Consider the following 13,134-nt stretch of genomic DNA (forward strand, 5'->3'; position numbering starts at 1 on the left):
GTGTGAAAATAAGAGTTTAGGTCTCTCTTCACGGCAGTAAAAATTTAGGAGTGATTCTGCTGCTATTCTGATACAGGCAAGAAGCAAATCATGTCCCCTCTTTTCTCAATATGAATAACAAGAATGTGCTTTCTGTCCCTCGTGGCACTGAAGAATGGGATGGAGGGAATTGGTCTCTGTTTTGAAAGCCCTGGAAATCAGACCCTTTCAAAGCATTTCCAGGAAAATGCCTATAATTTAAGAAGATTGTGGGAGAGTTTTGGTTAATGTAACTATTCAATTACCCATAGAAAATGGAATTTATGATGTAGGAAAAATAGTTGAAGGATTAAAAAAACCCCTTCTTAAAAGAACCTGAAGATGGTGTCACTCTGGTGGTTTCAGTGATCTTATTTTAAACTTCTACTGTATCTCTGTATTTTTACAAAGTCCTTAGGGATCCACTGCAAATTTCTTGTACTTCTTGGGAGCCAATGTGACTTTTTCAAGTAAAAACTAGTCATATACTACTTATTAGTTTTTGTCTGCATTTATATTTCCATCAAGCAAAGTTCTGATAGTCACCATAATAAGGGCTCTGTTTATTTTGTCAGCAAATATTTTTTGTTATAAAATATCTCACAGGAAAAAACAGGTTTTTCCTCTGAAAACCAACCAAAGAAACAAAAAACCCAGCAAACTGTTTTTTTTAAAGTGTTTAATTTTTTCCAGAACAAGTCATGAAAAAGAAAATGAAATTAAAAAAAAGAAGTGGGCAGCTGAGAATAAAGGTAACAGCCTCTTAGTCTGGCTACACATGTGGGTGGTGGTGGTGACTGTGCTTTTTCTATGTAAGCACAAATGACTTACAAGATTTCATATCTTTATGATCTTTCTTAAGGTAGACCAGCTCTTCAATAGGAACCTGCCCAAAATACATAAGCACTACACTTCCACCTTAAAGTAAATGTTTAGTGAAGTGAAGCTGAATTTCACACAGCCAGGTAAAGACCAGTGGAGAGCTCACACTGCAGAAATGGAGGTCAGGTTAAACAGGGCTCTGTCCCCCATTTCACCTGGCTCCCTTGTCTGCAGTGTGCCAGAGGTGGGCACCAGATGAAAGGGGAGGAGATGAGATGGCGAAAGGGGTGATGACAGATGGGCACCACCCATACATTCCTCCTCAGATGCATTTTCACATCTGTTTGACATTTCAAGGGTTGTTTTCCTATGAGCATCACTCAGAGACATCCAAGCAGGTGAGTTCCTGCACTTGAAAGGCCAGGAAGGAGAAGAGTTTACCAGAGAGGTACATTTGACACGTGTGGTAAAGTGTGGCTGTATAAATTATAGGGCTGAATGAGCCTCCAAAGAAATGTGGATGACACAGCCTCTATCCCAAAATCAATGGGGTCTCTGGGTTTTTCTTTTCCTCCCAGGGAGAGGGTATTTTTCCAATGGTCTGAACTCCTGACCCAAACTTTTGCAGATCCGTAAGAGGATGTATTTTGTTACTCCCCAGATGCTACTTTTTTTAAGATCTGGATCATCTATAGAAAACAGGACTCAGGTGATTAAAAGTTTTTGCAGCAACTCTGCCTGGGACAATACAGTCTTTGTCTTTTAAAATCTCTTTTCACCCTGTGGGTTTTGCTTGTAGCTTCACAAATAAAGCTGTAGCCCTGTACATGCTTCCATTGCCTTCTGTCCTACCAGCGATGCAGTTTGCCTGGGTATGAAGCTTCCAGCCCCAGAAATGTCAGTGGGTACCAAATGCTGCAGGGCTCCTCCTCTGCAGCCCAGGACAGAGATGGACAACCACGCTGTCTCTTCCTCCATCTGCTGTAATCTGTAATGCAGATGAAATGAGGGACAGAGGCATTTGTTCAGAAACTGAACCTTTAAAGTGCCTTTAAATACCTTACTTCAATATCTTTGCTCTCTGACTTAACAGTCCCGCTGTAAATGCAAAAAGTGACCAGGAGGTTTTCATGAATGCTTTCAGTGGATTTTGTTAAATGGAATAAACATATATGTGTAAAATTCAGAAAATCCAGCTGTGAGACTACTGCTATAATAGTGTACAATAGTCAAGCCAATGTCATAGCTGAATCTGAGGTAATGAGCCTCAGTGAAGCATCAGTGATTTCAAGCAGCAGGTGTCCATTACAGACCATGGGATCTCCACATCAAGGAACAGGTATGCAGCTGCCCAAAGGAGGTGTTTCTGTCTCAAATATTGTTTCACTCTTCATGGGTATAGGGCATGATTGCCTGTAGTATTTTTTGAATCTCCCACCCAGGGGGCAGCCCAACATGCAAAAGCAGATCAGCTCTGATTAGGGCATTAGAGGAGGCAGTGACAGCCTAATCTAGCAAGGAGGCAACCTCTGCCTTGGCTCATCTGCTGATCCAGTAGAGCAGGAGCTGCTTCTGCTCTATCTTGTATCAAAAGCAACTAGATGCTTTGACTTAGAAAGCATCTTTAATTTTGGGGATTATTTAAGTGGTTTATTGCTTTTGGAAACAAATTTGATCTATTTAGCTCACGGTAGGGAGGTGGGAGGCCACTATGGAAAACCCAGTCTCTTCTGACAGTTTCCTTGCAAAATCTGCTATTGAGGTGTCATGGACCATATTTCTTTGTATCACAAATTCTGAGAGTGAGTTTGGTCCATGGAAAAAATAAAAAGTCATCCATCTGGAACTCCGTACAAGATTTTTTTACCAATTAATGGATTTTCTGTCATTATTTCATTAACTCTTGAAAAACATTGCCTGGTATGAGATTAGGGAAAAGGCTAAAGTTCAGAAATTTTTTCCCATAATATCTAATGCATAAACAGGGCTACCTTTCCATTTTTGTCAGGATGAGAGCTGCTTAGGATAAAGAAATTCAAGACTGCTACACACCAGACATGGGCCATATTTGGGTAAATTTCCTCATGAGAATCAAGTACAAGTTTCAGACTAAATCTTCAAGGCACACTGTGGCATGGATCCAGTCTATCTATAAGATTGCCTGTAGCTCTGGAATGAGGACAGGGAAGGAAAATCTTTTCCCAAACCACAGTGAGACTTTCTGGTTCCCAAATAAAACTCCTTGGTGTGGCGATGCTTTCTCATGGGTGGATGCTCATACTCTCCTCCACAGTAGCAGGGCCCCAAACGCTGCGGTTTTGCTGCTGGATACCATTTGGCTTTAAAAGGTCACCATCAGACACTGCAGTCCCTGTTGTTTTTCTTTATGTGGGAAACACATCTGTCATAGATCTGTCTGCCAGGGTGGCAAGTAGATGCACTCACATAAGAATGCAGTCCTCCAGCCAAGCTGTGAGACCTTTGTATCTTTTCTCTGCCAAATTTTTGTTTTCTCCACTGTCTACCTCTTAGCCAATGTCTTCCAGAGGACAATGGGAAGCCTAACTGGGGCTGATGGGACTAGTGGCTGAGCTAGATAACTACATCATTGACCAGCACTGTGAGCATGGACAAGTCACAAGTCTGTTTTGAAGAAGCAAGTTGCACAGGATCTTTTTTCTATTACAATTACTCCTTCACTGAGGTGGTCTCTGGTAGGTGGTAGCAGTGACCAGGGACTTCTACAAGGGAAGAAAGGTAGAGCTGCATAAGAAAGACAGTACCTAAGGTATCACATTACTATTTGGAAGAAATGGCACTGGACTCTTTGGCAGGTGAGGTCTAAGGGAAGTTTTACCAAAAAGCCTGAGTTCTCAGAAGAGTTTTAGTTCAGTCAGTTGATGAGTAACATAAACTATGGGCTCAGAAAAATAACAGGTATTAAAGGTGATCAGGGATTTACAGTCTGCATTCCTAAAACTCTAGAGGGCGAGGTATTAGGTGGAGGCTAGAACCATTTATTTTAGTTATATTAAATGGAAACTCTAGACACTGTCTGACTCTGCCTGTTCCTACTGCTAACACCACCTGGCAGAAGGGTTATATTATTATTATCTGCTGTTTACTTTTCTCCTTTTAAAAATCTTTCAGCCTCCCAATCAGAAATGGGCACAATGCCATGGGCTCTAAGAGACCAGGCTCAAATGCGGAAAAGCAATCAGATATGGAGAGTGGTTGCAAACATTTTTCATCTGGTTATCTGGGCAGTCCTTGGGACTGCTGAAAGGATTCGGATGAAAACAGTCTACTCTCTGTAAAAAAAGATGACAAGTAATATTTTTCACAAAGATACAAAGCACCTGTACTCATGAATCCGTAGTGCAGGTGATACCACCTCACCCACACCCCAAACATAGCCAGCAGCTAACCAGGACCATGGGAAGGACCATTGCCTGGGCAGTGGGCACCAGACCACCACGGCTCTGTCAGAAGGTCTGCAACCTTTTCCAGGGCACTGCAAACTCACCTGTGCTTCACCTTGATCCTTTGTGGTGTAGTTTGGGTAGTTGGTTGTTTTGTGGGATTTTACCAGGTGTGTGACAGTTCCAGCTGGTGAGAATGGCAAGAGTTCAGTAGGGTAGCTTGTAGGTTTGTATGAAATAGGTGAGAGCTGAGGGAGCAAAGAGCTACTCTGAAACATTTCCTGGGGCCTCAAAGCCCCTCTGGTTTCTTGAGGGAACTATCTCAGGACCACCTTTGCTGCATCTGTAAAATTTTTCATCCCTAAAAATACAGATGAAAGGGGAATTTTCCCCATACTATTGAAAAGTCTTGAGGTAATTCCCATGGTCAGCACCTTGGGAGAAAAGATCCTTGCAGGTGAATTATTCTTTGCATTTACAGCAGTACAAAGTAAAAATCTTGTTTCAGGAGCATTTTTGCTCCCTTTTGGATGCAAAGAGAGAAAATGCCTGTTCAAAGATGGCAGCTTAGGCCCCACAGGTCTGTGAGGAATATCAGTATGTGGTTTTCAGGCTCTGCTGCTCTGTCTGTGCAAGGTAGACCCAAGCATCTGACCTCCACCCTGCTCAGTAAACCAGGGAAACCGAATCCATTTTTCTCCCTGGCTCCTCTCATAAGGATATGACACTCACAACAGCTCTTTTAGCATGGCAACTGCACCAAACCCACCAGGAAGAATAAATCAATTCTTAAAAATAAACAGCTGGCCATAAAAGAGTTCAGGAAAACCCTGGCCTCTGCTCTTCTGATAGCCTAGGGGTCCCCACGACAAATCACCCTTGCTACCTACCCCCAGTGAATATTCCCTGCTTGTCAGCCTAGCTAATTGTTTTGGAGTGTATGTAATACATCTTCTGCCAGGAGAGGTTTGTGAGGCACGTGATGCTATAAATGATCTTCTGTTTATCTAATCTCTTCTCTTGCTGCTATCATTGCACGTATATACAAACTCCCTTTATAGCTTCCCTCCAGCCACTGCTCTGGTTACAAGCTTAAACAAGTCCTTGCTCATTTTGGAGCTACAGGCTTATTTAAAGAAATGAATGCAATAGCACTAGGCTTTTGCTGTCTCCTAGTAGGTAAGGTGGTATGCTGTCCAAATTGAGCCTGCTTTCAGTAGCAAGGTAATGATCTTTGCAGAAATTTCTCCACTCGAAAGCTGCTTAGCTGGGGAACAAGTCTGCTGTTCTTTGTTCATGTCACATATGCAGAGACAACCCTAGCTTGATTCAACATATTGAAATAAGCAATAAAAACAGATCAACATGCCCAAGTCAGAGGAAGGTACAAGAAGTGTGTCACCCAAGAGCTGGATCCTGATTTCTGCTGATGAGATGTCAATGCAGCTCACTAGAAGACACTCAGACAAAGATGAAGATGGAATATAAACACACCATCCAGCACCCAATGCACATTCCTAAAACTAGTGCTTATGCCACAGGACTGCAATAAAAATGTGGCTTAGTGTGTATGGCAATACTAGAAGTGACCTTTTCTCTGTGTTGCCAGAGAGCAATATGAGACCAGAGGAAGTTTTATGAAAACTTATAATCTCCCTATCACTTCTGCAGTGAGTGAGCAGGAAGGTGATTATGTTTTAATTGAAAAATTGGAGAGAATTGGGGAAAAATCAGAAAAAATAAACACTCAAGTCAGTAAGTCAAATTAGTGACAGCAGCTAATGTTTCTAACATGAGCTTTAAATCCCTCTTCTCTCTCCAAAACAAACATATTATATATTATTCATAATGCTCTTAACTGGAAATATTTAGCCATCCAGATAGTAGAAGTACATTCATTTATTTGCTTAGAGCCTGGATCAATATTAATAGGTCATCTTAGGGGAGATGTATTTACTTTTTATTTTAGAGATCACCTGCTAAAAACAGTTTGAGTTTGTAAGCTGGGCATCTTGATTTCCGGAAACCAAGCTCTGAAAACAAGCTGGCTGAAGGCATTAAGGTTTATGATGGTGGGGAAAATGGATCAGGACTTTCCTGGCAGAGAAAGCACTGCTTCAGCAGAGAAGGAATGTCTGAAGTCACCTAAGACCTGGTCTCAGAAGGGCCAGCACCTGCTGGAGTGGCAGGATTTGCTCTCCCATGGTGTACAAATGCTGTAATTGTTGGCAGCCTCTGCTTCGCTCCACAGGCTGCAGCTGTGTGCTCTTGTCCCAGGCTGTGGCTGTGCCCTGTGCTTCTCCAGGCCCTTCACTGCACCTGTCCCAAGGGTCACCACAGGAGCAATGCCCAGAGCTCACTGGGTGCTAGAAGACTCTCTCCATGGCCTTGATACACCACCTAGTTGAGTTTCCTCATCTGCTATATACAGCTATTAACTGTGGAGAGACTGGGAAGAACATATGATGTACGAGAGGGGTAAGGCTCTCTTTGAAGCATTAACAAGAATTCCTGGCATTGGTGACAATAGGAAATTACATTTTCTGGGTAAAAGGAAAATTATGCATTGGGGCACTTGAGTCCCCAGGAGGAGGGAATCTTGTTAATGGGTGCATGTCAAAACATATCCACTGCCAGTGAAGACACATTTGAAGAAAATCCAAACATAGTAACCAAGCAGTTTAATCTTTTTCTTTCTAGGAACCAGCTGAAATTCAGCCCATGTTGGAGACCATCTGAGAGCAACCTGTGTGAGATCTAAGTCCCTGTCTCTCTATCAGGTGTTGGCAGCACAAACCTCCCACCCGTGGTCCCTGTTCTCATGGCTTCAGACCCCGGAGAGGAGTCCACTATGGAGTTTGTTTCTCTGCATGGTTCGTGTCTGATGAGGGTGGTGGGGGCTGTGCCTAGGGGCTGAGAAGAGAAAATACTGAGCTTGTCATAGTCAAGAAATAGTCAAGACTATAGTCGAGAGATAGTCAATAAATTAATGTATTTTTCAGTACTTTTGTGTTGGGTGACTCTTACATTAGGAAATTATAGAGGAATTTAACAGGAAGGCTGTTTTTCACTGAAAGTACACATGAGAAAAAGCTGTCTTTTTGGCTTTGCATTACAATCTCATTTTTAACTCCAAATGGTCTTTTTTCCACTCAATCAGGAAATAGCATGGTTTCTCCCACCATCCCGGGGAAGAGAAGAGGAAAAAATGGATATTTCTATGTTCACAAAGAATAGAATATGATAAATGTGATTTCAAGCCATTTCACCCTTTGCTGTGAATATTTTCACTGTCCCTCTGGGCGTCCCAGATCCAGATGGGGTTTGCATGTTACTGCTGGGGCTCCTTATCCTGGGCAATACTGTTATCCAGGGTTAGAAGATGTATTTGCCATTGCAGCAGCTGCAAATAGGACAGAGCACGTCCTGGGCAGAGACTGGCCTGTGATTCTCTGCTGATAAATAAACATCTTTGTTTCCCTTTTGCACTACACAACTTGATGGTAAAAGTTTCAAAGAAATGTTGAGCAGACATCAAAAAAATGTCTCTCCAAGGCAAATAAAGGGAGATTTATTTTCTTATTCAGGTTTCTCAAAGGCTCCTTTTCTGTGCCCTTTCTGTACACAATGGTTTTCACCATTCAGGAATGCTTTCATTTAATGTCTGAAATAGCTTTTTGTATCTCCTAGTATCTTTCTTTAACTGTGAAATAAATATGATTTCCTTAAGAGGTCTAAGAATCTGGGTTTTGGGACAGCGTGTAAATAGTTGATCAAAAATATTTGTTTTTTTACTGATTGCAGTATTAAACTTTGTTTTTCACTAGGCCACTCTCTGTGTCCTGGTATCCTCATAGAAGTTTGGTCAGTATAGTACTGTAAAGATGTAATTTTGTGTTTAAGCCAAACTAGTCACATCAGCTCAGATTTAGTGTTGAGAATATGACAGCTTTAGTATTGATACAACTTATCTCCCATGCTGTTCAGGTACAGAAATGGCAGGATTTGTTCCCTTACACTGGTGTCAGGGCACCTGCGGTGGATGGGGCTGTATTGGTGCAAGTCTGCTGGGATGGTTATGGGGGCAGGTAGAGAAGTGTTTATTACTGGGTGGGATTTACTAAGATAATTATCTCCCAGCTGCTTTGTCAGGTCCATACTGCTCTTGGGAACAAACTGCTGGGCAAGAAGGACCACAGGGCAGATCTACTCTGATTGCAACTTTATGACCTTCTCTGAAGTCTATTTTTCTGAGGAAAAGAACTAACCATTCCCGGCCCTTCGGCACAGGCAGCTGCCACTGACAGTATTGAACAAGGCAGAGACTGCCTCATGGTGTTGCTGATTTATTTATTTATTTATTTATTTATTTTTTAAACTAGATAAATAAGATGCAGGTACAATGATGATAGGACTTCATTGTACTAAACTGCAGACACTGGTTGGCAGGGATGCCTGTCTGTGAGATGAATTCCTGCACAGTGATAATGGGTTACCGGGATTTCCTGCATGGCTGTGTGAATCGGGGCCATCTGTCAGCAGCTTTCTGTGGTGACAGGCCGATGCCGAAAAGACGGATGGAGGGAATCTGAAGCGAGAGTCCTTCCCAGCTGTAGGGGAGGCTGAGCTGGATAGATTTACAGTCTGACTCATTCTCTTTAGGAGTGATGCTTTCCTGAAATGTTTTTTCTCCATACATGTGATATTTTGGCATTAGGTTGTTCCCCAGGTACTGCATTAGCTGCTGGGAAAGAGAACTGCAGGGTCTCAGTTCAGGTAACCACTGTACATCCTGGGCAGCTGCATCTCAAAACCTGCCTGAAGGTGGAAGGATGTTTTACTCCAGTCCTAATTTTCAGAGACTGAAGAAAGGACAAATCAGGAAGAGGTAGAAGGAACTCACCCATTATCTGTAACAAGACAGAGATTGAAGATACAGCTTAAAAGTAGCTGCCTTGTGCTCTGACAGCAGCTTATCAAAATATTTACTATATCCCCTTTGACTTAATGTACTTTTTGGTGATTCTCTGTGCTAGCCTACATAACTAATTTATTGCAATTCAAGTATGCCATTGTTGGTTTTGAAGTCAAACAAACGGTTTTAGTGGTGATTTATGCTTAAGAAATAGGAGCTGCCTAGTACTGGTGAGCTATCCTACAACAACAAACCAGCCCAGGCAGTACAGTCCTCATAATAATGCTGTTTTGCGGCAGTACAGATTAAATGTCCAGCTTTCTATGAATTCTATACTTTCTTTGTGGTACTGGAATTGCTGAAGATGAGATGGTTTAAGGCTATAAGCAAGGCAGGGATGCCAGAGAAAAGTAATAGTTTTCATTAGGCAAAAGTCTTCAGTAACTGAAAGCTTGTCTAGTTTTTCCAGCTATATCATTTAGTCTAATAAAAGATATTGCCTCCCCTTCCAAACCTTTGTTGTGGACATTTTAAAACAGGGGTTACTTTGAAAACAACCAAAAAGCTAGAGAGGGTGCAGTGTGAAGCCAGACAAACGGTCCAAAAAGTGATCTGAGAGTTTGTAACTGTTTTGCAATATGGAAACTGGAGACCTCAGGCTACTTAGTGCATCAAGAGAAAAAAAAATAAAGAGAAGCTTTGCTCAGAATGGTAGATGCCTTCATGGGAAGAGCTTACCCAGTTGTGAAGGGCTTTTTCTCTTGTGGAGTCATGGCAAGGACCACATCTGGAGATTAAATTTCAACTAGAAACAATGGCATTATTATTATTTTTTATGGTACATTGCTTTCTACATGCTTTTCTCTACATTCAGCTTCCAGACTTAATATGACAGTAACAAAGTGAAAATATAGGACCTGTACATCACATTGATTGACCCTTTCCCCTCTTATAAAGAGCAACTCTACAAATGAGTTAAAAGAGCATGGGATTAGCTCCAAAGAGTCTGAAGTCACGCAAAGCCTCTGAGGCTAAGTAGAATACAGAGATTCCTGACTCTGTGTTTGGCATTCTCCTCCAGAGGCAATGAAATACCATGCAGCCAGGCACATACTATAAATAATGAATGACCTAAAGAACCAGTTAGAGACCACTAAACACTGGAGGGATTTAATGGCTAGCCTAGGATTTAAGAGACCTGCATCAAAAGATCTGCTGTGTCCAAGGGAATTAGTAGCTCTTCTCTTACATTAATCTGTGAAGACAAATGCATTAAGGCTTGTATGAAGCTCATGTGCTGCAAAATAAAAGCCAGGTGCTTAAGAACTAATCAAAGGATGTGGATATACAATAAACATGTTGGCAGCTGATGGGACAGACTTTCAAGAGGATCCAAAGCCTTTCCCCTGCAAGAGGCAAAGTGAAGATTTGTCTTACCAACTGTTCAACAAACGTTGTGCAAGTAGTTCTGGTGCAGCCACCCAATGTGCCTGTCTGCCCTGCCACCGGCTCCTGCTTGCTTCCCAGTGCACTCACTGCAAATGTCCACACCAGCTTGGGGAGAGCATGGAAATCAAGGGGAGAAACAGTGCAATACCAGTGCAATGATTGAATAGCATCAGCTCGTAGTCTTGCACCCAGTTAGCAAAGCCCAATTCAAAACAAAGTGAAGCAAGAACAAGAACATGCACTTGTAAGTTTTTCCTCTCTTCTCTTTGATTGTTGCCCGCCTTTTCGTTTCCCTCATCCCCAGGATTATTTTGCTTTGAAAATAGACCAGGTCCTTTAGACCACACACATTGACAGCCTTGTGGAGACAAAGCAGTTTGCCACCCACATATGTTGAAGCAACCAAGTTGTACCAAAAGGTCAGTGGCCCACTTAGGGACCCCCTTCCTTCTGGTCATGAAGTTGGAAAGAGGATATTGCCAGACCCACTTGATTTGCTGAGAACCAGTAGTACAATTGATAACGTGTCTGACTACAGAGAAAAGTGCTGGCAGATCTCCCTACCCAGGTTAACCTTTTATCTACCTTGGGGATACAAGGTGAAGTTCCTGCTGCTTGAAAACTTTGTGTGGGTGAGGGAGTTGGCACTAGATCTCACCCAGGGAAGGAGACTTTTGTAGACCTTGTATTGTACATGTGTAGAGGGCAGAAGCCCCAGGCTGGGGGGATGGGATAATTAATGAGAGTTGCTCCTGGTTCGGTTAGTAGCACGCAGCCCCTGGCCCCCAGAACAACTTGTGCTGATAGCTGCAGCTCCAACCAAGGCTTAAGCTCTCCTGGGCTACTATTTCCATGCTGTTCAGTAAAGGTCTGATCCACAGCCTGCTGAAATCAGTGGGGATCCCCAGCTGACTCTGATGAGTTGTCGATCAGGCTCATGTTCACAGGTACTGCCTCTGGTGCAACTCCAGCACAGTCACATGGAGCCTGGAGAAACAGGAGCTGATGAAATGAGCCACAGAAACTGGCTTCCCACTGTCCCTTTCCTGCTACACATAGACCTCTCTGCTGCTGTGCTTCCGTTAAGGGGTGTCAGGTGTCTACTAATTACAGCTAATGAGGAATTTAATTGCCCTCCATCACATGGCTGGCTGTTTAGGCTGTTGTGTGGTTGGTGTCTGTGTGTCCCCTTGCCCTGCTGGGGCCCACACACATAGTGGGAAGAGGCAGGTGGCCTAGCCCTAGCATGGAGGTCTCTGTGGGGAGGGCTTGTCCCAGATCTATAGCCTTAAAAATATGCATGTGCCCTTCTGGTCTGCTTGTCTGCATCCAGAGGTCTCTGGATGTGGCAATCCTTCCTGCTGGGGTCTGCTCCTCTGCTCAGCTTTGGTACTCAAGGATGCTCCTTGGCAAGGTATGTCCTTCTGGAGGTGGCTTTGGGTTTGTGTAGTGGCTCTTGTTGTGGGCTGTATGGGAGTGGTAGAAAGCAGGATCCTGGTGTTTTTGATTATTGAAGAGTACATGAGCCCCTGCTTGACAGGCTGCATCTCTCTGCCTTATCGTGTGCTGGGTTTGCTCTGATCCAATTTGTTCTGCTTGGTCAGTGTGTTTGGAGGTTGGAGCCAGGTGGAAGAAGGTGCTTATGGAGCATATGCAGGAGGGAAGGTATTGGCTTGGATATACTCTGCTTACAAGGATGTTGGCCCTTGCAATGTAGAAGCCAGGTCATAATCACATCTCTGGTGTCAGTTTCTTGCCACACTCCAACTCCTCAGCGCTATGCCCTGCCCTATGTGCCTCCCCTTCTCTCTGTTATGTGGCATGTGTAGCTCTACCATGTGGCATATGGGCTAGGTCCCTGTCCTGAGAAAAACTGAGTCTATGCCTCATCTTATGCAAATGATGGTATCTAGTTTCCGGTAAAATCCAGGTAGGAAAGGAAATGTATAATATATATTGCATGTTTTAGAGGGTCATGTCAAACCCTAGAAGAAGCCTGGCCTCCCTACTAACCATTTAACAGGTTTCAATGGCACTATTTCAGTTTACCAGACCAGTCATCTGTTTTCTTATAAACAAAGGCAAGACATCCCTCAAAGAGTGTAAGTCCCAGACTCAAGTTGTCCTTGGGCTACTTACATTCAGCATGTGGCCTTTTCTTTCCTGAAGGCAGCTGATTTGTAACCACGATTTTATAAAAAGACTGTTACTGAATGGCCTAATGGGAGATAATGCATTCCTGTGTGTGCTTGGTTGTGTGACTCCAGAATGGCTGTGCTGACTAGAGAGCATGGCTGTGGGTTAGAGCTGGGTGTGATTTACCCTCAGCAGAACTGAGTGGCTCTGGCAAAATGTCCTTGTCTGTTTGATTGCATATCAATTTAATGTGTTTTCAGAGAGTGATGAGGTTTGGATTTAATTTCACAGGACACAGCCAAGAGCATTTTAGCAGCATGTTTTTGACTCTTAAGAAATTCTCTGAACAACCTAATCTGACTAGATGACTGA

This window comes from Streptopelia decaocto, assembly GCF_964273445.1.
Source record: "Streptopelia decaocto genome assembly, chromosome: 5".
In the NCBI taxonomy this organism is placed as follows: Eukaryota; Metazoa; Chordata; class Aves; order Columbiformes; family Columbidae; genus Streptopelia; species Streptopelia decaocto.